The 26,125-nt window shown below is 61.4% G+C and overlaps 1 protein-coding gene across 3 annotated transcripts in view; it reads left to right on the top strand.

Moving 5' to 3' along the window:
- Positions 1-26,125, top strand: part of Agpat3 (1-acylglycerol-3-phosphate O-acyltransferase 3) — a 77,959-nt gene that overhangs the window by 22,078 nt on the left and 29,756 nt on the right. The window contains exon 1 of one of the 3 annotated variants that reach the window (XM_071614996.1): positions 23,823-23,930. The exons of the other annotated variants lie outside the window; for them this stretch is intronic. The gene's annotated coding sequence lies outside the window, so the exon portion shown is untranslated. Of the gene's footprint in view, positions 1-23,822; positions 23,931-26,125 lie in introns of those variants that run through there. 3 annotated transcript variants of the gene reach the window in all.

The raw sequence follows: 26,125 nt of genomic DNA, 5'->3' as shown, positions 1-26,125 counted from the left end.
GGGGACACTCTGGCTCAGGCTGCTCTTTCTGGACTGGTAGGAACCGCTGGGTGGCTGGCTGTGCCTGGTTAGTCAGTGACCAGCTCGGCTGGCTGGTCTTTCTGGGGATGAAACGCGGTGTTTTCTTAACTGGACACTGACCTCCTGGCCTGGCCTCTGGGTCTGGAGGGTGAGTGGCCAGAGCAGCACTGGGGCTGGAGCTGGGGACGTCTGATGGCGATGTCTGCGTCCTGAGGCTGCTGCGGTGCGGGTGCAGGTTCGGCAAGCAGTGGACGGCTGAGACGGGCTGCTTTGTGGGGTGGCTGTGTGGAGGGGGCTTCCCTCTGTGCAGTCAGCCCTTGGTTCTGTGATCCAGGTGGAGGAGGCGCAGCCCAGGGAGGGAGGCGCAGCTGGCATGGTGTGTGGGCAGTGCCAGCCAGAGCCGGGCCTGCTCTGCAGGCAGGTGCTTAGCGATGTGCACTGGGAGACCCGCTCCAAGCACCAGGAGTGCGGGGTCATGTTGTTTGTGAGGGAGGGCCTGGAGGTGGACAGACTGGACAGGCCCCAAGGGGTTGGTGAAGGCACAGTGGTCGTGGGCTGGGAACCTTGCTGGTCAGTGCCCAGCAGACAGTGCGTGTCCTCCTGTGGCCTTGCCGGCTCCCCAGGGAGTGCCTGCTCCCTGCCTCCTGGTCACTCCAGGAGCGTGGAGACTGCACCGCACTGACCTTGAGACCCCCAGGAGCCTGCAGTTAGTTGTTGAATAGTTGGAACCGAGGGCCTGCCCTGTGCCAGGCATCCCCTTGGGGTCAGGGGCTGAGGGAAGGCTGCAGGTGGGAGTCCCCTGCAGTGTGTGCTCTTAGGCTTCCTGGGGCCCTCTGAGCTCCACAGACTTGTGGGACTCCCGTCCTAGGAGCCCTGACCGCACAGGGCAGCAGTGGGCACGAGGAGGCGCAGTGCTGGCGGGTAGCACGGGCCTAACTCTTCCTTGCCATGGTTTGGTCAGGAAGTCAGTCCCCTCTGGTGCTGTGTGGGCCCTAGCCAGGGACAAGGGGTCACAGCTGCTCTGCACGTCCTCAGTGGCCCCGGGGGAGGTGAACCAAAGGACCCCTGCCCGGCCCCTCCCATGCCGAGAGGGCTATCATGAGGAGGAGCTGTCCCTGGAGAAGCCAGAGCCCGGCCACAGCCACCGCTCTGCAGCCAGAGGTGTGGGTTGTCAGCAGAGGAGGTCCCAGAGAGGGACTTTGGTTCAGGGCTGGCAGGGTCCTGGGTGAACCTGGGAGGAAGGAATTTCAGCACGAGTTTCTGGGAGAGTGCGTCGTGTCCGGGGAGAGTGCAGCGTGTCCGGGGAGAGTGCAGCGTGTCCGGGGTGACCGGCTCAGGGAATGCCGAGGGGCTGCTGCTTTCAACAGAGGGTCTGTGCTGAGGCGGGTCTGTGCGTGGCGACGGGCGGAGTCACACTACTGCAGCACCCCGTGAGACAGCTCTGCTCTCTCCGAGGCTCCTTTTGGCAGTGAGGATGAGGCGGGCACCTGGGCAGGGTGCGGGTGGCAGCTCAGGGTGGGCTTCCCAGCGCAGGGCTTGCCGCCTTTCTGAGACTCAGCATCTCTCTCTCTTGGTGTCCCCAAGTTCCTGTAGGCATGCACACCCTACCCTCACCATGCACAGTCACACGTGCACACACGTTCTTACACACCGATGCACGCACCACACACACTCACACACACTCGTCACAGGGTCATTTGTTGGCCAGATCAGTGGCGGTCTTGGCCAGTGCGGGGTCTGTGGCTCTGTGCCTGCTCTTGTCAATCAACACCACATGTTGGTGTTGCGGCAGGGAACTGGCAGGGCATGCTGAGGGACAGCAAGTTGGGGCTGCGTCCCAGGGTGGAGCGCTCTGTAGGTGACAGGCCGTGGCAGGCACCAGGCAAGACAGTGGGCGTGAAGTCGCAGCGTCTGCCCCTCGTGGGACCAGTTGTGCAGGTGCTGTGGGCAGACCAGCCGAGGTGGGGGCCTGCAGCACAGGAGCCTGTCCCGTCAGGAGGCCCTGCTTCTTCTCCCAGCGCTCTGCACAGTGTGCCCACACCGCAGGGTCTGCCCTGCAAAGGGGAAGAAAGGCCCGGGCACTGGGCACATTTGAGGAGTTGGGGATCGGATCTGCAGCCTGCAGGGGCAGTAGGCACGGCCTTGCTGTCTCTGGGTGGAAGTGGGCTCGGCACCCCTACGCCAGTGTGTCTGCCAGCGTGGACCTGTCTGTGTGCTGCAGGGACTGAAGCCGGGGAGCTGGGAAGCCGGGGAGCCGGGAAGCCGGCGAGCTGGAGGTGAGTGTGTCTGGGGTTTCCCGACCCGGGCCACGGACTCTTAGGATGCAGGCTTGCCTGATGGTCGGACCTGAGCTCCTGGACTCTCTCCTTCTGCCACTCCCTCGATGGCCAGTCACGTGTCGCACCCTCGAGCCAGCCGGGTCTATGTGGACACCAGCTGGGCACCCTCTAATCTGATCCCAGGCTGATGCTGTCTGATCCCCTGGGTTGAGGGCACAGTCCCCAAGACACCTGCACTCCAAAGGCTGTGACCTGGGCTGCTGAGCGCAGGGCGTGATCGGGGCCCCTCCTCGGGCTTGGTTGACTTCCCGGGAGGCTCTCTGAGCTCAGGAAACACCTGCATTGTCCAGTTCCTGATGGAGGGTCCCGTGCACACCGTGCGGGGAGGCGGAGAGTTCTCCTGCGGGAGGCTCCCACGGGGGATGGCTGGGCCCCTCCACAGGGGGATCCGAGAGCAGCCTGGAGCCCGCCGCTCTCGGGCAGGGGTCTCTGGAGCTGGGCTGCCAGCTGTCCTCCCGAGGTGGGTGGTGGGCCTGTCGCTCAGCCCTCTTGCCCTCTGGCCTGGCGACTAGCAGTGTCCCCAGGCTGTCCCATCAGGCCCTGCGATGGCCTCCCAGGTGTGCTGGGAGGCTCTACCGACGCCCTGAGCTCTGGGAATTCCGAGTGGCAGGGCGCTGTTCCTGAATGTGAGCCGACTCTTCTAACAAGAGCTGCTTCTGCTCCTCATCACTCAGGAAGTCCCAAGGGATTTGGGAGCTCGAGTCAGGAACTGAGACCAAGACTAAAAGTCAGTGCTTCCTGTTTCACAGCCTCCAGTTCTAGGCCTGTGGGCATTCTCACAACAGGTCTGTTTGCTCCTGTGACGTGGCTGGTCGGGGTGGGCCTGTGCCTGCTGCTCTGCCCCTGGCTCTGCCCTCCCAGTTGTGGCGTTCTGACCTCAAGGTGGCTGCTGCCTCCTGGCCATCTCATCTGCATTCCAGGCACATGCAGGCTTTTCCTTTTGAAGAGCTTGCCCCGAGTCGCTCTGGTGGCTGTCCTGTGGGTAAGGAACAGGGACATGGCAGCCAGCTCTCCTGCCTCTGGCCAGGATTCCTCTGTATTTGTCCTGCATCCAGTTGGGTGCAGACAGGTGTTTTTCTGTTTGTGCCTCCCTTGTCCTGCCTGCAGGCAGAGCCCTGTGCCCTGGGGTCACTCTGCAGCCTTAGCTAGCCAGGTCCAGATCTCCCTCTGTGGAAATCTGAAGGCACTGGGAGACCGTCGGGGCGCCTTCTCAGCTGGCCGCGGTCCTGGCTCCGTGCCTGGGCATGTGCAGCTGGCAGCCTGGGCACCGCTGAGCCTCCCCCGGCAACTCGGTCACAGGTGAGGGGACTGGAAGTCCCTCTCTCGCTCTTTCCAGTCTGCGAGGGAACGAGGGTGGATAAAACCTGGGCTCGTCACCTCCCTGCCACCTCCTGTGCCACTCAGCCCCACTGGGGACCCACCCGAGCCTGGCTGAGCCACAGGTAAGGGCTGAATCTGGGCACCCTGAGCAATACTGGGTCTCAGCCTGCCCCCAGGACACTCCCCCCCCCCCCCGACCCCGAGCTCCACAGCACAGGGGACCCTGGGTGACTGGGACCTCCCCGCCCCTCCCCTTGACACCGACACGTGCCTCCCTGCTAGAGCCCATCTGGGAGGTCAGATGTCACCTGAGTGACTCCACAGGCTGGCCGCGAAGGCCAACTGTGAAGCTCTGGGTCTCAAAGCCGGACTGCGCCCGGGGCCTGTCGCCACCCCACTGCGAGGTGCAGGGTGAGTGGACTGTGACCTCAGCGTTGACTCCCCTTCCACCCTTAGACTTCAGTCCTCTCCCCTCAGCACCGTCCGCCGGGTGGGGCAGCGGATCTTGAGTTAGCGTCCCGTTCTGGGAGAGCTGGGGTGGCCAGCTCCCACGCTGGCTTCTCTCGGCCATCGCGTTTCCCCTGGATTGCCAGCCAGTTGGCATAACTCACGTGTTGTCCTCACTGTTGCAGGGTGTGATCTACCTGGGATCCCAGGTGGTCCACTTGGGCCTGCGGCTCAGCCACCTCTCCTGACCTGCACAGGGCCGTACAAGTGGCATCAACGGGGACTAGCTGGCCCGGGAATGTGTGCTGCAGAGGAGCACCCAGACCCTCGGGAGGGAAGCGCACGCCGCAGCCACGCGGGCAGGGTGGTTTCCGAGGAGCTCAAGTGGGCTGGACACGGGGCCCTGGCCTGCATGCCCCACCCCTAGCAGTGGACGACAGGGTGGATGTCGGGAGCCGCCCCAGTCACCCCAGGTGCTGAGTGCCATCAGCTAGGGTGAGGTCACCTCACACTTGACTGCAGCTCTGGCCGGTGCTGTGTGGCCTCGCAGTGGGGTGGAGGAGAACACTTCCTAATGGAGTGGGTGGGGGTCCTGCTCTGCAGATCCTGGTGCGTGGGGAGCCCGGGCTGGGACAGAGCCCCTCACCCTGAACTATGCCGGCTTAGGCCGCGGGGGAGGGGCAGGCTAAGGAGATGGTTTCTGCACAGGGCCCACCCTGGCACCTTCAGCAGACCCCTCTATCCTCTGGGAACCAGCCCCGTGTGCGTGGCTTCCTGTAGGGGCGTGATGCAAACAGGAAGCTGAATTTATGAATCAGGCACAGGAGGAGACCCACAGTGTGACTGGTAACAAAGTAGAGCCTCTGCAGCGCTGTCCTGGGGAGAAAGCCGCTCACAACGTGCGCATCTCTTAGTGCTTTTGGAGGGTTGGCCTCAGGTAACTAAGCCCGAGGGTGAAGCCACAGTGTGGGTGGCAGCGCCGGGCAGTGCACCAGGTGGCTGTCCCCAGAGGCGCTCAGGCTCTGCTGGCTGCAGGACAGGTACGGGCACCTGTCGCTGCAGGAGCGGCAGTGGGGTGGGCGTGGAGCGCGGGAGCGCCCTGGCCTGTTGAGGAGGGGGTGCCCGTGCCTGGCTGGGCTGGAAGAGCAAGCCGCAGCCCAGCTCCGCGCACGTGGTTCCTGGAGTGCTTGTCTGGGTGTCCAGCGCCTGCGGTCTGCCCTGCTTTCCTCTCTTTTCCTTTCTGCTGAGGGTGGAACCCAGGGCCTTGCACGTGCCCGGGAGGCGCTCCGCCACAGAGCTGGTGGGAGCCCCCGCTGTGGTCTCTGAAAGCAGCCTGCAGCTGTCTGGGGGCTGTCCGGTGCACAGTCCTTCTGAAGGGGGGCTGCTTTTTCTGGTCTGACAGTCCCCACTCCCTGTGCGATCTGACCACTGGCCTCTTGTGCTCATCAGACGTGTCCTCAGGAATGGCCAGCTGTGGTCCGTCCTGCACTCCTGTCCCATCCTGTGCTTTGTTGGATGGAGCCACTTGGCCCCAGAGTGGGGGAGGGCTCTACCGAGTATGCAGGAGGAGCCCCGCAGCCCTGTGGCCGGGCGGGTGCCGGGCTCGGTGCTCTGCACAGGGGTCTCTGGCTGAGGGGTCACGTCGAGGTTCACTGTGTGGAGAAGACACACTGGCTCGTTCCGGGGCTCAGCACACAAGCACAAGCTGAGGAAAGAACATAAGACACGCTGCCCTCCCCCGGGAGGCCCATGCCACCGAGGACGGTGCCAACGCATAGTGCCCAGGGCCCGAGGCCTGCGCAGGGCGGGACAGGGCAGGCCAGGTGCAGCTCAGAACCAGGAGGGAGGGACACAACCAAATGGCTGCTGTCACTCAGGAAGCTGGGACAGAGGGAGGAGTAGAAAAGGACAGTCCCTCCACACTGCAGGAGTGGCCGGCTGTCCACTGCCACAGGCTGCCAGAGCCCCACGTTGCCCTCGTCCTGTTTCTGCAGGGAGAGGGGCCTGGCAGCGGTGCAGGGACTCTGGTGTGCAGGTCACTCCCGGGCAAGCCGGCACAACCCTGCCGCGGAGCCTTCTCCCCAGACCAGGCCTGGCGAGGCGGTGCCCAGCCGTGGGGACGCCACAGGCCTTGGGGAAGCTCAGAGAGCTGGGTGAAGGTGCCATCTGCGGAAACCAGCCAGCCTTGAGCAGGAGGGGCTGTGGGTCAGGGCTCGGAGGGGCACACGCAGTGCCAGGCTGGCAGAGGTGACCGGCAGCTCTGCTGCTGAGCTTGCGTGTCTGGCCAGGTGGCCACGCCTGATGCCAGCTGCGGAGGTGAGGCCCGAGGAGCCCGACTTCAAGGCCATCCTGGGCAACTCAGCAAGGCCCTGTCTCAGAATAAAACAGCAGAGCTGGGGAGGTGGCTCAGGTAGAGCACCCCTGGGTTCCATCCCCAGCACCCCCCAAAAACCCCCCAAACAAACCAAAATGGTGGAACTGGGCTTCCTGGCTGAGAGCGGCAGGCAGCATGGCTGGGGTCTCAGGGCAGCGGGCACCTGGGGCGCACGTGATGAGCATGTCGGTCGTGGGAGACTTGGCACCGGGCGGGGGCCGTGTCGGCCAGGGTCTGGGTCGGGTGGTGGAGGCCTCTTTCTGGAGGACCCTGAGAGGGTTCCTGTGTTGGTCCCTAGGAAGGTGAGGCTGAGCCGCCCCGGGGGTGCGTTGCTGTGCAGAGGGCAGAGAGGACCCAGCCGGCTGGGGAGCAGGGGCTCTGGGCTGGGCCTGGTGAGCTGGCCAGGCAGGACTGCTCTGCGCCCCTGGGTTCCCAGCTGCTCCACGTGGGCTGCAGCCCCCTGGGCTCCAGGGAGACCGTTTACGTCCCACCAGGCACATGCATGAGCAGGGGCCTGCTGGGGGTTGGGTGGCCATCCCAGGCAGCGGGGCCACATGGCCCTCCCAGATGCCCAGCGCAGGTTTCCGGAGCCGCGGCAGCAGGGAACCTGCCCTTGCAGGCCATGGCTGCTGTCCTGAGAAAGCTACCACCGCCCCTTTCTCCAGCTCGGGCAGAGGCCAGGGACCCTCTCTGCCTCTTCTGTTGCTCCACATCCCTCTGTGGTCAGCAGGGCTCATGGGTCCAGTGGTCCTGGCTGGAGTTGATCCTGATGTCCTTCAGTGGTCCGGGGTCCCCCACTTGGGAGTGTCGAGGCTGGGCTCCTCATGGCCCCCACAGCCTGCTCTGGGCTGAAAGGAGGAGGTGCCCGTGGTCACAGGGATCCGTACCTGGAACCTCCCTGGGTCGCAGGTGGTTCTCACATGGTGGACTGGGCCTGGAGCCAGCGCTTCGTGGCTCGGCAGGCTGGCCACAGGCTTCGGGAGTTGGGAGCAGGCCTTCCCTCTGCATGCTGCTCTTGTCCCCAGACCTTGGTGGCCGAGGTCCTTCCAATGAGAGACTGGCCCTACGTTCACAACAGCTGTCGAGACCCTCCGTGCCCCCTCCTCTGCACGCCGCCCCGTCCTGGGGCAGCGGGGCAGCACCCTTGCTGGGCCCTGCCTTCCCACGCCCTCCGTCCTCTGTGTCAGGGCCTCTGCCAGCCCTGCCCCCCTCTTAAGCCCTGTATGTTTAGTAGGTGACCTTGGGGAAGTAGGTGACCTGGTGCCTTCAGGGAGGCACGGAGCACATTGAGGCCACTCATCTGACCAGCCTGGAGAGCAGGAGGGGACGGAGGCCTTTGCCAAGGGCCTCCTTCCTGCCCAGCCTTCACCCCCAGTGGGGGGCGGCTCCCCACTGCTATTGGTGCTGTTTTTTGTCCTTGGCTCCTGGCTACTAAACCAGATTATTTTAAAATTTAATATTGGCTTTCTCTGGAAGGTTCTAGGTTGGTTTCCAGAACACTTGGTTTCTACTAGGAGTCTTCATAGCAGGAGTCTCAGGAAGGGCCTTGCTCACCACTGAGACTCCCTGGGCCCGTTGCACATGGCTGTCCCAGCCAGCGGTGCGTCCCCTCCCAGGCCACCTGTCCAGTTGTGGCTGCCTCTCACCTCCTCTTGGCTCTGCAACTTTTACTGGAAATCATCTCTCCGTGTGTCTTTTATGTTCATTATCTATTTGAAGATCGTAATGATGATGCATGCTCATTTTAAAAAATAAAGGATTTTAGACTTACTTCTACCAGGGTTCTGGGACGACTGGGCAGGGATAGCCAGGGAGACCCTGGCATGGCGCCGTCGGGCTGTGGGCAGCTGTGGGAGCCAGGGCAGCTCAGTCCTCTTTGGCCAGCTGTCTCAGTGTTACCATCATGCCCACCTCGGGCAGGTAAGGGGTTGCTGCTGGTCAGCTGTGGCCCGAGAGCCGCCACGGGGGCTGGTGGGGGCGGTTTTTAAGGTGAGTGCCAGACCTAGACCAGGCAGGCGTGAGGCGGTCCCTTGTCTTTTGAAGGCTGTAAGACAAGGCTGCTAACTCGGGAAGTGAAGTGCTTTAGACTTCCTCGCCCGAGGCTCCGAGCACAGAGCCCAGTGCTCTGCCCTTGGGGGGCGTGGCTGCTCATGATGTGGGTGCACAGATTCTTGGGGTGTCCTTTCTGCTCCCCAAGACTTGGTGGAGAGGGTCACTTTTCACTGCTGCACTGAGGACGGCCGGAGCCTGGGCAGTGCCCTGGTCCATCCCCCTGCACTGGTGAGCCTGCAAACAGCTAGCCCGGCCGGCGCAGGATGGGGACTGGGGTGGGGCGTAGAGCCGGGTTTTCCCCTTAATCACACTGTGGTTAAAGGGCCTGAAGACTGCCCCACCCGGGAGGGAGAGGCCTTCTAAGGTGCTGGCAAGTTGGTTTTGGTTCTTAAAATTCCTTCCTTCCCTCCTTCCCTCCCTCCTTCCCTCCCTCCTTCCCTCCCTTCCTTCCCTCCTTCTATCCTTCCTTCCTTCCCTCCTTCCTTCCCTCCTTCCCTCCCTCCTTCCCTCCCTTCCTTCCCTCCTTCTATCCTTCCTTCCTTCCTTCCTTCCTTCCTTCCTTCCTTCCCTCCTTCTATCCTTCCTTCCTTCCTTCCTTCCTTCCTTCCTTCCTTCCTTCCTTCCCTCCTTCCCTCCTCCTTCCCTCCCTCCTTCTCTCCCTTCCTTCCCTCCTTCTATCCTTCCTTCCTTCCTTCCTTCCTTCCTTCCTTCCCTCCTTCCCTCCCTCCTTCCCTCCCTCCTTCTCTCCCTTCCTTCCCTCCTTCTATCCTTCCTTCCTTCCTTCCTTCCCTCCTTCCCTCCCTCCTTCCCTCCCTCCTTCTCTCCCTTCCTTCCCTCCTTCTATCCTTCCTTCCTTCCTTCCTTCCTTCCTTCCTTCCCTCCTTCCCTCCCTCCTTCTCTCCCTTCCTTCCCTCCTTCTATCCTTCCTTCCTTCCTTCCTTCCTTCCTTCCCTCCTTCCCTCCCTCCTTCCCTCCCTCCTTCCCTCCCTTCCTTCCCTCCTTCTATCCTTCCTTCCTTCCTTCCTTCCCTCCTTCCCTCCCTTCCTTCCCTCCTTCTATCCTTCCTTCCTTCCTTCCTTCCTCCCTCCCTCTCTCCTTCCCTCCCTTCCTTCCTTCCTCCCTCCCTCCCTTCCTTCCTTCCTTCCTGTCCCAACCTTTTTCTGTAAAGTTTTTAAAAAAGGTCTTTTTACTCCTCTTGGCAATGGTCCAAGTGTCCCTTGGGCAACGTGAGTGATCATCTGAGTAACTCTGTCACCCTACCGGCATGCCACGCTGGTTCCCACCTCTGCCAGCTGCGGGCACATCCTCTGCCAGTTTACATCCTGATGCCAGCAAGCCAGCAGGTGCCCAGGTGAGGGTTCCGACCTGAGAAAGGCACCAGGAGTTCCGCTCTGCCCTGCATGTGGGTGTGGGGCAGGGTTCCGCAGCAGCAAACGTGCTTCTCTCAAGGGGAAGAGCCACTAGAAAGTCATTAGGAGTGTCACTTTTTCTATTTTTGTTTTTTGGCACTGGGGATTGAACCAGGGTGCTCAACCACTGGGCCACATCCCCAGCCCTCTGTAGTTTTTAATTTGGAGACAGGGTCTTGCCAAGTTGCCCGGGCTGGTCTTGAACTTGCGGTCCCCTCCCCCAGCCTCCAGGTAGCTGGGATGACAGCCGTGGCCACCGTGTCTTGCTTGGTTTGACTCCTTCGAGGACTAAATGACGATGCCTTGAACATGCACTTTGACCGGGCTGTCCCTTGTGTCCTTGTCTTACCTCACGAGCGTGTTGGGACATGTGTGGAGGATGTGGCAGGCAGGGGTGTGGCAGGCCCAGGGGTCCTCAGAGCGAGTGTGGTCCCGCACACCTTGCTGCATCCACACAGTGAAGGTCTCGCAGCTGATTCACAAGAACGAAGGACGGCCGCCCAGCCCAGCTCAGCGTGCCTCGCTCCGGTAAGCCTTGGAGCCCAGGATGTACTGTCCTCTCCTGCCTGGGCAGCAGGTGGGTTATGCAAAGGCCAGAGAAAGTGCCCGGAGCAGCATGCAGGACTCAGGCTTCTCGGAGGAGGCATGTAAGAGGTGGGAGTCTTCTCTGAGAGGAGCCCAGGGGCCTCTGGCCAGTGGGGCTGCCTGCCCTCGCAGCACTCAGGCCAATGGTGGCCAGGTGGACAGGCAACACGCATCCTCTCCACAGTGCCCTGGGCTGCGTGCCTGTCCCCATGCAGAGAGGGGTTTCATCTCACACTGCAGGGGCAGTGACATCACCAGCAATAGCCTGCCTGTCTGACCAGCATCCCGAGGAGCAAGGTCCCTGAATACATGCAGGGAAGTAGCCTTCTCAGATCACACACCTGCCAGATCCCCGTGTGCAGAGAAGGGCTGCGTCCTGCGAGATAGTACACATCTAGTCTGCAGCCTGCTTGTTCTCCTAACTTGGCGAGGTTTTCAGGAACAGAGAGGGGCCCTCAGGGACAGGTGTTTTACTCTCCACAGTTTCTTTAAGGACAAAACGTGTAGGAACTAATTACCCCCATTCTACAAATAAGGGAATGGAGGCCCAGAGAAGTTCAGCATCCTCCCCAAGGCCACGCAGCCTGCTGGCGATGAGCCAGGTTCACCTGGCAGCATGCTCCATGATCTGCTCACGTGGGTCATAAGGACCCAACAGACGACTCTGTCACAGCACCCAGTGGGGAAATCAAGTCACAGAGTCACATGATGCCACGGTGTGCAGTCATACTTAGTGCTAGCCTGTGTCCAGCATGAGCGGGCCTCAGAGTGTGCCACCCTGCTGCATCCAGTGCCTTCTCCTTGCTCATGTTGGCGCTGCTGGGAAGGGACCCTGCTGCACAGGTGCACCGAGCTGCCCCATCCCCGGCCTGCACTGCCCTGCCAACACCCACCTGCCGGCTCCTGCAGGCTCTTGAGGCTGTGTGCACCACTTCCCCATTGTCCCCTGCGGGACAGTGGCCTCTGCCCACCCAGACCCCTGGCTTGCTGGCAGAGCGGACTTGGCAGCCCTGTGCCTGCTGCCCGAGGGCATCAGGTCCCGCAAGTGGACCCCATCTTACACCAGAGCCCACTGCAGAGGGGGCCCTTCCTGTGGGAGACTGGACCTGGCCTCTGCACCCGCCTTTGGCAAGCGCTGCGGGGTCACGGTGAGGCACGCAGAGGGCCGCGGGCAGAGGAAGCTCCCCGTGGGCCTCGGGATGCTGACCGGATTCTGTTTGCTTCTCTGGCTGTTTGTTCCTTGTTTGGTTTGCGTAGTAACCTGCTCTCCAGGTAGGAAGGATGGTTACCCGCTGGCCCCTGAGGTCCCGCCAGCCTCCTCCTGAGCCTTTGCCGCTGTCTGTGTCACCGCAGTGACACAGTGGCACAGTGAGCCTGTTTATGGGTGGGGCTGTCCTTAGCTGCACGTTCTGGGTGAGGGCAGGTTGGGTTGAGGAGGGGGTACCTCCTGGCCAGAGGGCACAGTTGCTTCCCGTGGCCACCTCTGTCCTGTGCCTGAGGCTGGTCCCTGCAGCACTGGGGAGAGCCGAGTGGGCATCCAGGGCCCCAGCTGCCCGCTGCTTCTCCGATGCCTGCCATTCCGTAGTGAGTCCCACAGAAGCACCTGAAGGAGGGCGCCCAGGGCTCTGTGCCAGCCAGGTGGTGGATACATGCCCTGAGCCTGGGGGCGCCTCTCCTTGCCCCTGGGCCCTTGCCCTGGTGTCTGGGCTTCGGATGTGGTCAACAGGCTGGTGGGGGCAACCCCCAAGGAGCTGCATGGGCTGCATGTGACACGTGGGCTTCCCGGGGGCGGAGGTGACTTGGGACCTTCTCCCGCCCTGGGAACCTGCAGCCGCTGTTTCCCATCCTGTTCAGCCCATTTCTTGAGACCCGGACATCTCCCAGGCAGGTGGACAGTGTGGTTCACCTGTAGTTCACCCTCGGTGCTGGGAGAAGTCGAGCCACCCGGCTGCCGGCCCTGGAACACTCCTGGGCACGGAAGTGACTCTCGGGCTGCTGGGGTAGAGCCACGGGCGGCCGGCGGGGGAGCTTGGACACCCGGGCCCCTGGTCTGCGGTGGTCTGGGCTCCTGGCAGGGCTATTTGAGTTGGCCGGGGTTCCAGCAGGGGAGAGCTTTGGTCACTAACTGAGAAGGCTCCTGGCAGGGTGGCCTCAGAGGCCACACTCTTCTGTGCCTCCGTGGGACAGGGAGACTTGTTCAGTGGAGTGTTGGCCGTGCGGCCCTCACGGCCACTCGGGGACCTCTGCACCCAGCTTCTTGATGGCGTGGAACCTCGAGGGGGAAGGCTGGGTGGGGTGAGGAAGGCAAGGAGTGTGTTCGTCCCTGGGCTGGGTGGCAGAGCGGAGCAGGGGCTGATGGCAGGCCAAGGGGACCAGGGGCCTGGCACCTGGGCTGCACCATCTGAACCAGAGCTGGGGCGGCCTGCCTTCACCTTCCCTGGAGGTGCAGATGGGGTCGGGCTGGGGGCCAGGGGAGGCCGCGCTCTGGAGGCGGGGCCACGTGCCCCTCATGGCGCCCCCACCCGTCCCCTCCCTGGCTTTGCCTCCTGCCCCCCGCCTGGTCTCTCTGATGCCTGTGTGCTTTCCTCCCTGTCTACGCGGGTGGCATAGGCCAGAGGCGTGGGGGCTGAGACTTGGACTGAGACTGGCCTGCCGCTCACGAAGCCCAGGGCTGGTCCAGGCCTGGTGGTTGTGGCCAGTCCTGGGCGCGGGGCACTGAACGGGTGTCAATGAGAGAACCAACAGAGCTCCGTGACGCGTGTGGCATCCATGTGTTCCCATGGTTGTGCCCCCAGGCCTGGCTCAGGGACCGCTTACTACTAACCAGGGGGAGTCAGTGACACTTGGAGTCTCTCTCAGCTCACTGCATAAGGGGAGCGTGGACATTTCATGAGATTACCAAAAGAAGGGTTTCCCGATGCCTCATGAACTCGCTGTTCTATGTCGTGCCCTGAGGAGACCCCAAGAGATTGTGCCCATGTGCTCCTGTTCTTCTCTTTCAGAAGTTGTGTATAAGTCGTTAGTTTTTCAGATGCAGGAAGATGATCTGTAGACGTATTCCTATGCGTTATTTTTGGGTAAGGATGATGAGGATTGAACCCAGGGCTGACCTACCACTAAGCCACATCCCAGCCCTTTTTATTTTGAGGCAGGGCCTCACTAAGTTGCTGAGGCTGGCTTTGAACTCGCAGTCCTCCTGCCTCAGCCTCCTACGCTCTGGGATTATAAGTGTGCGCCATCATGCCTGGTTCCTGTGACATTTCCTTGTGTAGTTTGTTAAACTATTTTTCTCTTCTTTTTTAACCTGAAAAAAGAAACGGGGGGAATGAACCCTGAGTGGTCGTGTAGAAGTAGGAAGTGAGCTGACTCCAGTTTGGGGACCCTCACTTCCTGCTGGTACCGCGCCTTGCTCAGATGTCCGTGGAAGGCCAGGATTCAGTAGAGGAGTTCATCTGTGCCAGGGCACCTGGGCAGAATCTGTATGCCCACGAGACCCAGCTTCGGAATGCTCCTGGCTTGGACAGCAGGACAGAGCGTGGCCTTCGCCACACTCCCGCCGAGTGGGGACAGAGGGCCCAGGGTTGTTTGGGTTCTGCTTCTGGCCTGGAGAGAGGTTCCAAGCAGTTTTTAAGAATTAAGGAAGTAACTGATGGACGGATGGCCCTGTGTGCACAGCCACCACGTGGCCCCAGGCTGTGCGTGTGTGTGGGAGGACTGCCGTCTCCGCCGTGGTGGACAGCGCGGGGTGAGTGGGCGGCTCTCACACGCTCAGCCCACTTCCTGTGGAGGTGCCCAGAGGTGGTGCCCAGAGGTGGTGCTGGACCCAGAAGGTGTGGTTCCAGACTCTTTAGGAGCCACCCGTTTTCCACAGCGGCTGTGTCTGTCCGCATTCCCACCAGCACTGTGGAGGGTCCTTCCACTCCAGGCCTTGCTGGCCTGTCCTCATGAGGGGCGGGTGTGGCGGTGAGGCTGACCTGTGCTGCCGCAGCTCTCTGCAGGGGCAGGAGCCTCCCCCAGGAGATTGCTCATGGCTCTGCCGGAGCCAGGCCCCTCGGTCAGCGGCCTGACCACCTGGGGATTAGCCTTAGCCAGCTCCAGGATGCTCAGGGTGATCCCCCGTGCCCCGCCGGAACTAGGTGGCTGGATCATGATGGATGGTCTCCCCGATGGTTTCCTGACCTGCTGGAGAAGCCGTGGGCATGGTGTTCCCACCTGGGGCGTGCATTTCCCCGTGGGTGCATCTGAAGCTATCTCTCCGGGACCTTCAGGGGGCCGAAGGAGCAGCACCCCTGGAAGAAAGTGTCCAGTGGTGGAATCTCACCCTTGCTGTCCTCATATCCTCTCCCAGCAAATGGCCTTGGACAAAGCCGTGTTGGTGGATAGCTGGAGGCCCTGGTTGCCTCCTGATGCACTGGGATGTCTCTGGCAGAGGGAGGCTCCAGTGGGAGCCTGAGCGTCCCAGAAGGTGTCACACCTGGAGGCCCATGAGCTCCTTGCGCCCTTGCAGGTCTCCGCTTTGCCATGCATGGCCCTAGTGCTCCGTGATGGCTCCTGGCCCTGGTGCTCCGTGATGGCTCCTGGCCCTAGTGCTCTGTGATAGCTCCTGCAGACATGGCCGAGGCTCGTGGGCCCTGAGGGCATCAGAAGCCATCCTCTGCTCAGCCTTCTGGAGGTTGTGGCACAGGCCGGGGGTCTGAGCTTTGTCCCAGCACCAGCTCTGCTGGGGGTGTCCCCAGGGGCAGAAGAGCTTCCCTGCCTGCCCACTGTTTGCCCACCTCCTCTCCCTGGGGTGCATTAACATCTGGATGAAGTGCACAAGCTTCCCGGGGATACCTGTTCCCAGTAGCTGACTTTGGTCTTGTTTTAAAAGCACATTCTCACCTTTTGTGCTCTCTGTACTGTTCACTTCTGCTTTACAGTAAAAACGTCCCTCCCCTACACCTGAGTCGGATGGACGCTCCTGCTGGCCAGCCACGTGGGCCCCGGCTTCTCAGGCCCCTGCTTGCGCTGTCAGCTAGAACCCTAAGGGACCCTGCCTTGAGGAGAGGGGCCCCGTAGAAGGTGGCCCTTGGTGGCCATTCAGGGTCCCTGGGACGGGGTGTGTGCATCAGGGGCAGAGCACAGCAGCCTCTGAGCCACCCTGGGCATTGCCGCAGCCAGCTGGGACCAGCCACGGCTCAACTTGGGCGCCCACCTGCCTTTTCCGCGGCCCTTGCCACACTCCGGCCAGGTCTTACTAGCAGGAGGAAAGTACGAGGCCCTCGTGGCGTGGGCTGCCGGTCACGCTTGCTGAGCTGGGGGCAGGAATGGCGTTCCTGGGGCCCTGTGAGCTGGGCTCTGCTGCACACCTGGGACTTGCAACACGTCCCAGTGGACCTTTGTCTTGCCCCTCAGTGTCCCGGGGGAGCTGGGTTGGCAGCAGTGCTCTTTGGAAGGGGGATGCCAGAATCTGTCAATGGCCACCTTGCATCGGAGCAGTTCTGAAGCATGGTCAGAGGGCCACACGGGCCCACAGAAGCTGCTCCGCGTTTGCCACTGCCACTGTGCAAGAGGCTCCTCAAGTGTCTCACGCCACCCAAGTGACAGGCGTCCAGTGCCTCACACAGTCTGGGGACGGAGCGGCTCAGCAGACAGTTTGGGCTTCCATGGAGTCAGGTGGGGTCAAGATGTTGGCCTGGGCTGAGCCTCCTGAAGGCTCAGTGGGGCCGGATGCCTCCTGAGGCCCAGGTCACACAGCCCCCAGCCCCATCGCCAGGGAGGAAGGCCAGCAGCCTCAGGATGGGAGTGAAGTGTCGGGCCCTGCCAGAGGCCCTGTGTGGTGGTGTGGGCTGCTGTTCGGCCCCAGTGTGGGGCCACACCAGGCCTGAGCCCTGGTGTCCAGTACCATTGGGCAGCTCCGCTGTGTCTAGGGCTGTGGAGGACACAGAGGGGAGCCTCCCCCGCCCTCCCCATGTGGCTGTTCCCCTGCGAGAAAAGCCATGCTGGGCGCTGCTGTCTTCCAGGAGAGTTCTTGCCTGGGTCTCGTCCGTCTCCCAGCCCGGCCTCTCCCAGCCCAGCCTCCTGGCTCTGCCTGGGGCACCTTCCTTTCAGAGTCAGCTTCAGGCTGGAGCTGTAGGGTCAGACCTCCGGCACCCGCCACTCGCCAGCCAGGCCACCAGCTCTGAATCCGGGGAGTCCACACGGAGCCCCTGCCTGGAGCCTGGGACAGGTGTCCTGGGGAACAGCCTCTAGAGCTGGGCGTGGCCTCTGTGGACCCTGTCCTGTGCTCAGGGTCACTTGGGGGTTTCCTCAGCCCTGGCAGATGGGGTAGGAGCACATGGGGCTCTTGGGTCCCCAGCCACATGGGTCAGTGCTGGGCGGGGCCCAGTGACCTGCGACTCTCCTGTTGACTGTGGCTCCGGGTGAAAGCTGCTTACTGGATTAGTGGGCTTGACGGCAGCGGGTGGAGGAAAGGCCAGTGCCGTGTGTCCTGCTGCAGCGCATCCTGCTGTCCCTGTGGGAGCCTCTGCGACCGCCAGGTCACTGTTGGACTGCTCAGCCCCAGAGTCCGTCTCCCCAGGAGGGTGGCTCTGAGCACCCGGCTCCCTCCTCCTGCTGAGCACAGGCTCTGGGCAGCTGTGGCGCCCGCCAGACGTGGCACGGGCCTGGTCACAGCGCACATCTTGGATCGCATCCCTCACCTTCTGGCCCGAGGCCGACACCTACTCACCCGCCAGGCTCCCTCCTCCCGTTGAGAGAAGCCCAGGAGGTGCAGGATGCTGGCCGGGTCCTCAACCTGCCTCTTCTCGGGGGTCTGCGCTGGGCTGCTGGCCGTGGCCCTGGCCTACTATCTCTACTGGTAAGCGAGGCCGGTGGCCTCCCCCTGCCCACCACTGGCGCTCCACTCCCCCTCACAGGTCCCTGCTGTGGCCGGGGTCTCAGGGCCAGGGAAGGGGGCCCAGGTGGCAGCGTGCGTCCGGCCCCGCACAGGGCCTACAGGACTGTCCCCTTTTCAGCAAAGGCGTCTCTCTTCGAGATGTCCCTGAAAATGGCGAGAGGTGTCACTGTGTCCTGTGGGTCCTGAGTGCTGGCTGCCTTCCCCAGGAGGACAAGTGTCCCACCTGCAGACTCAGCTGTGGCCTCTGCCTGCTCTCGCCGTTGAAGGTCTCTGTGTCCTGCAGGGTGCACTGGGGGTGCTGGCCCACACAGTGGCCTGCGCGTGAGCAGCAAGTGGGGGTTCCCCTCCCACTGACCCTTGGACCCAGGAGCCCTTTACAGAGGCTCGCGCTCTTCCTGGCAGACAGCCAGGCTGCGCTCAGATGGGACGTTGGCGCCTGGGCCTCTGTTCTCTGGCAGCAAGGTGGGGACGAGAGGCCTGCGCCGTGTGCCGAGGGCCACGGGGACTCAGGACCACCGTCATCGGGGGCTGGCGGTGCTGGCCGAAGGGAAGCTGGACAGGGCCGTGTGGAGACGGAGTTAAGAGCCTGGCCCGCCAGGGAGAGGGGTTTGTCCCCTCTTCAAGGACTTGAGCCTCAGGGTGAGTGAGGCAGGATGGTGGCTGGTGAGGATCCCAACCCCAGGAGGAGGCCACTCTGTCACAAGCATCAGGACACTTGGTGACTGTCCCCAGCAGCTGGGCGGGCGGAGTGTGGTGGCCAGGGCTCACCTGCCTCATGGCACCTGGGGAGGGCCAGGGTGGTCTGGGCTCTGGCAGGTGTGTGGTCAGACACAGGAGGCCCGGTCACCTGCCCCAGCGCAGGATGGAGTGAAGCGTCTCGTGAAGTACGGCTGCTCTGGCCCACGGGGCGTGGTCGGAGCTGGGCGCTCACCTCCCCGTGGCAGGTGCACCCGGCGGTCATCCGCCCGATGTGCGGTGTTCCCTCTCTTGGTGCGCGTCCAGCCTGCCGGGCTCGGCTCTGCCCACCTGGTGGGCCCAGCTTGAAGAAGGCTCTGAGGCTGCTGGGTCTGCCTGGGGGCGGCAGCTCCAGCCAGGCCCTCCAGAGCCCGCCCTTCCCCGGGCTCAGGACTGGAAGAAATGCCGAGATTGCCGTTCCCTGCTCCACAGACTCGCTCCTCCTGGTCACTGCTGAGCTTTCCGCTGCCGCTGTCCCAGGCCACACGGTGGCCCTCTCCGCCAGCACCAGCTCAGAGTTCCCTGGCTGGGCCGTCACCAGCTGAGAAGCCATGCTGGCCTGCTCCCTGCCCAGAGCCCGGGGCTCCCTCTGCTGTGGAGCTGTGGGGCGTGGGGAGGGCTTCCTGTCCCAGGAGGGGCCACCACGTGTGGGAACTTGGCAGTAGGCCAAGGAGAAGGGCGCACGCCCTGGGTGCTGCTGCAGGGGGGCACCTGGCCCCCACAGGACGCCCGTGAGCCCCACTCCCTGTGACCCTGCCCTCTCCAGCACTGGCTCCTCCCCAGCCGCCGCATTGCCAGTGCCAGGGTGGTCACAGCAGCCCAGGTGTCCCGCCCCACAAGGCAGCACGGGGAGGGGCTGCCCCCTGGCTCACTTGTTGAGGCCGGGTCTTCCCACAGCAGGCTCCTCCTCCTGCCTGTAGGGGGCGGGATGGTGGACATCTGCCACAGTGCCCAGCCCCTCAGGGATGATAGCAAGGACCCCCAGAGCCCCTCGTGGGTCCCCCTCCACAGCCCTTCTGCCCTGGCATGGTCTCAGGGGTGGACCACGTTTTCCTCAGTGCTCTCTGCTTCAGATTTGGGTGCAAGGTCCCCAGGCCCCATCTGTGATGGGGAAGAAATGCCCAGATGCCTAGCTACACATCTGCTGTCTCCTGAAGGTCCTTCTGCTTTGTTAAAGTGATCAGTGCCTGCTGTCGGACATGCGCTTACCGAGGCTCTGGTGAAGTGCGTGGTGAACAGAAGATCACGGTGCTTTAAGTTGATAAGTGGCAGACGTAAAACCCATTGCTCCGTAGGTCCACGCCAGGCCCTACTGCTGGGCTGACCAAGGGCACCTGACCCTGGGTGGGAGTGGCAAGTGGGGTCCAGAGCATGCTGGTCACTCTCTAGGGACAAACCAGGGAGAACTCTGGCATCAGGCTTGTGCCATTGACCTTTTTGCTAAATCTACTTGCTGCGTTGACTTTTGTCTTCAGGATGGGGAGAATGGGGTTGCCTGTCCTCAGTTTCAGTGAGACCCTCTTGTAGTAAGTCATTTCTTGGGATTAGGGCTTAGTCATGCAGTTTTGCAGATGCCAGAAATGATCAATGACTTATTATTTGTTGGGAAAATAGCACCTTTGTTTCTGGCTAGAACCTGAGCGACCTCCGTAATTGGCTTAAGGGATCTTTCAGATGTAAGCCTGTCACTGGGGTGGGGGACTGGCTATGCCTTTGCGTGTCACAGAAATGCGGGGCCCTGGCTCCCGTTAGTCCTTACAGTCACCTAGTGGCACTGGTGGCAGAGGTCAGCTTGTTATTTTAACCTTCAGGTGAGAGACTGGCATTCAAATGGTCCCATCATGTGCCGAGACAGAAATGGGTCAGAAACCCTGGCTCAAGCACCCTGGCCGGGCTCTCAGTGGACACCCGCTCCTGGTGCCAGGTGGAACAGACGGCAGCAGGTGTGCGGGGCCCGCTGGGCCTGGGACACTGAGAAGTGACCTTCTCTAGATCGTTCTTTACCAAGTTGCAAAAGGAGCTGTTTGTCATCGTCACATAGGACACAGGTTCTTGATCCGCATCGACTTTGTGTCAAGGTGTTTTGACGTTTTATCGTTGCGGCTAGTGGCTGCCCTGGTTCTGAGCCAGCCAGCTGCAGAGTGGGGGGGCTCTGGCCCCCACTCCTGGCCTCAGCTTTGGGAGTGTGTGGGTGTCGCTGTCATGCGATTTGTTGGTTTAACTCAGTCCTCACAGATATTTGCTGAGCATCTGCCCCGTGCAGGAGCTGTCCTGGATTTCTAAGTTTTCAGTGACTAAGAGATGAACCCTCACCTGTGTAAACAGTGCCTAGTGACTCCTCACACTCGTCAGGCGTCTGTTTGATTTATGCACCTGCCACCTCAAGGTTTCTGGTCATGGAGTCACTCTTAGATGTTTTCTGGGTTCCTTTAAAATTTTTATGTTCTTAAACTTTGGCTTTTTTGTTACATCGACTTTAGACAAGACTCTCCTGGCCTCTGCTACGTGAAGTAATGTGGGGTGGTGGCATTTGTATTCTGTTTGGTATCATAATCAAGTTCCAGCTGCTTCCAAGGGTTGATCTAAAGTATCAAAAACCCACAACAGCATCACATTCGTTCTAAAACTTAGTTACTGCAGAAGCCACCGGGAAGGCCACGTGATCCCAAGCCGTCAAGTCTGTGCTGCTTGAAGGAGGGGGGGCCTGAGCACCTGGTGAAGCAGATGTGGAAGTCCTACCCCATGTGACTGTGATCACCAAGCACTTTTTATTACTTGAAAATCTTAATTCCTTGTCTCTTCATTTTTGAGAAAAGAAACATACTCACTTTCAATACCCCAAACTCCAAGTCCCTTAGTCAGCTTCATCTTTTTTCTTGAACAAATTCATTTTCTTTTTGACAGTGTTTCTCTGACTTCGTGTGAATCTGACCGGATTCTTTCCAGGCCGTCCATACAACTGTCTTCCTGGGTTTCTTTTCATGGCAGGATTGGTTATTCATTCTTTTTCTTAAATCCCATGCCTTCCTCTTCATTTGATTCTCTCTTGTTTTGCTGGACCACATCCTCAAGTGCATCATCTTTTTTCACAAAAGATGAATGGATGTTAAATTTTCTGGAACTTTGGGTGTTTTTTGAGACTCCATAATTTTTATCTTCATACTTTGCGTTCTTTGTGGTTTTGATAGAAAACAAAGGGTATTCAAAGTGAATTTAGTGAGGAGAATGGAATACAGTAGCCTACTCCAGCAGTGGGGCAGGATGAAGCAAAGCAATGGAGAGTCTAAAACTCCAGACTGTCCCTGCTGCTGATGGAGTTTATTTCAGCCAGATTTTTGTGGGAAGAAAAGGGTCTAGGGAAAAGCAGCAGAAAAATTATGAGATTACATTTTTATTTGTCCCAGGTCCAAATTCTGCACAGTTTATAAATCAACCAGATTTGGGGATGCTCAGATACTGGTTGCTCTAATGTCAGAGTCCTGAGAAAACCCTGTGGGGTCTCCCCCTTGGTACTGGTGTCCCTGAAGTGCTGGTGACGTGGCTGCTGCGGGCAGTGGGAAGCCCATCTCCGGGCCTCTGCACATCTATCCTGAGCACAGGCGTCGGTGTAGACGTGTTCTTCCAGACACAGATGGAAGAACGGCCCTGGGGCTCTGTGGGGCAGCTCTGCTGATCTGGGACGGGGCAGATACAGTGACCTCCAGGGTGTCGTTGGGCTCGGGTATAGCCCAGGTGGGGTGTTTGCCCAGCGTGCTCGAGACCCTGGGTTCTGTGCCCAGTTCCAAGAGGGCGGAGAGCAGATGCTATCAAACATTTCCACCTCTGTCTTCCGGAAATGACTTTGGACGCTGTTGACTTCAAGGATGTCTTTTGGGTTCTGATGACATTTATCATCATATAAGTGACGCCCATTTCATGACAAAAACGAGAAGAGCAGAAGTGTGCCCTAACCTGCTCCTGCCCGAGGCCATCGTCAGGAGACCCCCTTCGGTCTTGCTGGGGACAGTATCTTGTAATGGAATGTCCGTGTGCCTTTCTCGCCCAGCACAGGGAGGGGTGTCTGTGTGTCAGTAACTCCCGTGGCTGGCTCTCGGTGGCCACGTGTGTGCTGGAGGCCGTGCTGTGGGTTCCCAGCCTCCCTCTCCTGGGCATCCCTACTGCCACGGCCGCCTGGGACCCCAGCCCCGGTCTCCTCAGGCTGCCTTCCGTGGGCTGGGGGCTGGAGGGCACTTGCCTCGGAGCCCGGGGACAGCAGGGAGACACCTCCCCGGTGGCCACGTCTCTCCCGTTCCTCAGCCCTTTCTCTGGAGCCTGGTCTTTCCGAGGTAGGTTGTTTGAAGAGTCGAGGGCACCTGAGGCAGCCTCAGGGTCAGCGGGTGCTGCCAGCAGCTGTCTGTGGTGCGCGGGACCTTCGCAGCCTGGGCTCGTGGGCCTCTGTCCTCCCCGTGCCCTGAAGGGCCTCCCCGGCGGCTTGGCTTTGTGGGGACAGAGAGCCTGAGCCCAAGTTGGCTGCTGGACCTGATGTCAGGAAGAGCCTGAGTCTGACAGCCCTGTTCCCAAGAGTGGCCTTGACCTGTCCCCTCACAGGATAGGAAGGGGACTGCAGCAGGGGCACCAGCCCCCACGTGGTCACTGTCCGCTGCGCACTGGGGAGATGGTTGTAGCAGCTGCTGTGGTCTGCGGGTGTCCCCGGAGGTGCTCTCGAGGCTCACCATGTGGCGCTCATGCGCTGAGTCAGGTGACGCGGATGACGGTGGTCACGCTGCCGGGCGTGGAGTGTGGAATTCGATGTCCTTCCTGGGGGCCGCCCACCCAGCATGTGAATCAGGGCCTCTCCCCGGCCAGGCTTGGTGGTCTGCACGTGAGGCGGGCCCTGGGGGCAGTGAGTGGCGGCCCGCCTCCTGCCCTCCCTCCGATTCAGAGCTAGCCTTTGCCGGGGACCAGTCCTGGTTCTGTGCCCTGAGCTCTGCCTCAGCGTGGACGGGGAAGGTGGACGCTGTCTTCCTCCCCAGGTGGCAGCAGGTCACTCTCGCAGCCCCCAGCCCTCTGCAGTGGAGCCGGCTTCCATGTCCCATGTCACAGAAGCTCTGTCCTACACCAGTGCTGTACGCTCTGCCCCTCCCCCTCCCGCTCCCGACTTCCCACTTTTCGGGGGGGGGGGTCCAGTCCCTCCTGGAGCCAGCCCTGCTGGGCGAGGCCGGCTGCCCAGGGCCGCCCTGTTGGCTCAGAGACAGGAGGTGGTTTCTACATTTGGCAGAGGGGGCAGGGGACTTGGCAAGGTCAGGAGAACGAGGTTCACAGTCAGGAGTGGGGGCTGCAGGGGGCTGCGGTGGCGGGCGTGGGCCCTACTGTGTCCTCCGACTTCCTTCCTCCTGGAGGCGGGGGGCACGACGCTGCCAGGCCAGGGGGCTGCTTGAGGCTGCACCCTCAGGAGCCACACGAGCACCGCAAGCTTCTGGGTCCCCAGGGGTCAGGCCGGTGTCCCAGAGCTCCTTGCTGTGTGCCAGGTCCCCATCACACAGGCCTCCACAGCCTTGTCCCGCCCTGGCCAAGTGGGAAGGAATGGCCCCACGGCTGGCCCTGATAGGTCACCCACTTGGCAGCATGGCTATTTTCATGGGACGTGGCCGAGTGGTCCCTGGGCTGTCCTTGTATCCTGCTGGCTGAGTCCTGTTGTGCTGCTGTTGGGCAGGAGGCCACAAGTTCCTCCAGCCGTGTGCCCTGGTGGTCAGGCACCCAGAGCTAAAGGAGCCGAGGAAGATAAAGGACAGGTACGGAGCCTGTGGCCGCAGCCCAGCGTCCCTGCCACACTGGGGAGGGGCAGGCAGCAGCACACCAGGAGGGAACAGCGTGGGCCAGGCCTGAGCAGCACAGAGTGGGAGACAGGAAGGTCCCCAAAGCACAGAGAGCCAGGTGCATTCCCCAGCTCCAAGATGATGTGCCTTTTCTGGCAGCCAAGGCAGGTGGCATGGTCAGGGGCGGGGGGCACCTCTCCCATGGGGACCTCAGCCCTGGCCTCTGTGGGTTGAATTACCAGTGGGAGTTGTGGACAGAACTTCAGTTTAGTTTGAACTCTTGGGACTTCGGGGGGAGCCAGAGAGAGGAGAACACAGGCCAGTCTGTTGAAGGAGAGGGCGAGGGACGCAGGTGCCGAGCTGCTTCTAGACCAGCCCCGTGTCGGGGAGAGAGGGTTGCAGTGGGGTCCACAGGGCTCTGTAGACCCGGAGATGGTCGCTTTCCCTGGAGAAGCTCACGTGGGCAAGGGGAGCAGAGGGATGGGTTTGGCACTGTGTGGCAGGCATAGGTGGCCTCCCACAGTGTCCATCTGCACCAAAGCTGCGGTCCCTGGGGACCGCAGCGGGAGAGCCATGATCCCTCTCTCCCGTTGGCCTCACAACTCCCTCCCAGAGCTCGACGTCCATGGTGCCAGGAGGGGGTCGGTGCACCTGGGATGGGGTGCAGGGTGGGAGCTCTGCATCAGCACAGCTCTTCCTGGTCCCCAGTGTGGGACAAAGGTGGCGGGAGGAAGTGGGAAAGCAGCTGGTCGCACTGGGGAGACCCCAGAGCACCACACGCCTTCTCAACAACCCCAAAGAAGAGGCCCTTGCCCTGCGTCTCGGGGCACAGCCTCCGCCGCGCTTCCCCTTAACGTTGCGTTCTGGTTTCTGGTGCTGGGGATCGGGCCCGGAGTGCTTCTCCACTGAGCCACATCCCCAGCCCTCGCTGTTGATTTCTTATTTTGACATAGAGTCTCACTAAGTTGCTGAGGGTCTTGCTAAGTTGCTGAGGCTGGCCTCAAACTTGTGACCATCTTGCCTCAGCCGCCCGAGGTGCTGGGATCGCAGGTGTGGCCACACTGCGCATGGAGCCTTACGCGTTGCTGGCCTGGTCAGGTGTTTAGAGACGTCTATAGGTAGAGCATTTTTGTAGCTGAGATCTTTCTGAACTTATGTCCAGACAGGTAACTCCAGTGGGAGCCTGGCCTTCCCCAGTCGCTACCACAGGGGCTCCTGCAACTGTGTCCCTCGCTCTTGAGGGGCATCCAGAGGCGGCAGAGGGCCATCCAGAAACCCACTTAGTTTAATTCATTTTAAAGCTGTGGGTCATGATGCCTGTTCAGGGTGAATGTGGCGACATTTCTGTCTCTGAAAAGGGCTGTGTCCCTCCTGAGGCCTGCTGTTCTCGTCTGAGAACCTGTTGTGCCTGCCATCCCAGGTGCCTGGGGCCGCCCTCAGGACCCTCTCACCGTCCTGGGAGCACCTGGGGTAGGGCCTGGGGCCCGGAGGAGGAGCATCAGGATGGCCGCGCCTTCTTCCCCAAGACCACCCAGGGCCGCGTCCATTCCTCTCCCCACGTGGTGGGGGTTCTGCCCCGCCACTTCTGTTTTTAAATTACTTTTTTGTTCATCTGTTTGTACGTGGTGCCGAGGACCGAACTCAGTGCCTCACACGTGCTAGGCAAGCGCTCTGCCACTGAGCTGCAGCCCAGCCCCCTGCCCTGCCACTTCTGACCTCCGAGGGGACGAGGAAGTGCTGTGGACTTGCGGTCCATCAGCCTTACGTCTGCCCAGATGGGGGAGTGACAAGCTGTCCATGTTCCAGGGGACCTGCACTCCATCTGCCGTGTGGCCTTGTAGGCATGGAATAGGACCATGCCTGAGAAACATGAGCCCGCGTGTTGAGCCTGAGGCAGTCATCTGCAACGGGCACTGCTGCAGGCCTGAGGGTGGACTCTCACTACCGTAGCCCAGTTTCCCATGTCCAAGTCAGCTGGCTGTGACCACCTCACGTGTGCACACCCGGTGGGTGTGTGGGTGTGCACGCGGGCATCTTGCAGGGGCACATGTTGCATGCACGTGTCGTGTGCATAGACATGGGCGTGCAGCACCGCGACTGCCCCGCCACAGAGCACTCTTCTGCTGCACTTGGCGGCACCTGTGTGAGCAGGCTGCCACGCCCGCAGGCCC

The sequence above is a fragment of the Marmota flaviventris genome, chromosome 8, assembly GCF_047511675.1.
Source record: "Marmota flaviventris isolate mMarFla1 chromosome 8, mMarFla1.hap1, whole genome shotgun sequence".
NCBI classification, from domain to species: Eukaryota; Metazoa; Chordata; class Mammalia; order Rodentia; family Sciuridae; genus Marmota; species Marmota flaviventris.
Note: the sequence above shows the minus strand (reverse complement) of the source record. Positions and strands in the feature narration are given on the sequence as shown.